A 421-nucleotide genomic window follows, 5' to 3' on the forward strand; every position below is an offset into this window, starting at 1 on the left:
TCCTTCAATTTATTAATACAAATGACTGCATTCACTTCCTCCTAATAGTGATTAATGATTGGTGTTCTTTAGAACCAACCCGGTAATAGTAGTAATTAGTGCCCCTCGACATGAAATTTCTCTAGTGCAAAATAAAAGAGATCATTACTTCTTTAATACGCCAACAACAATCCATTTTGGATTTTTAAATCCTCGTCCTAAACAAAAGGAGATATATGACTAGCAAAAAGGAATATATATATATATGTGGGTTAATTTCAATAATAACACTATTGAATAAATGATTATTAATTTTAGCACCACTTTTGTATACTTTCACAACTTGTATTGCCATATCAGCAGTGTGAGGCAAAATGACTTCTATGCCACTTAGGTCAAAATTATCATTTAAAAGCATCTCAAAGAAATCTCAACTCTTTCC

The sequence above is a fragment of the Morus notabilis genome, unplaced genomic scaffold (genome assembly GCF_000414095.1).
Source record: "Morus notabilis unplaced genomic scaffold, ASM41409v2 Scaffold2461, whole genome shotgun sequence".
Classification (NCBI taxonomy): Eukaryota; Viridiplantae; Streptophyta; class Magnoliopsida; order Rosales; family Moraceae; genus Morus; species Morus notabilis.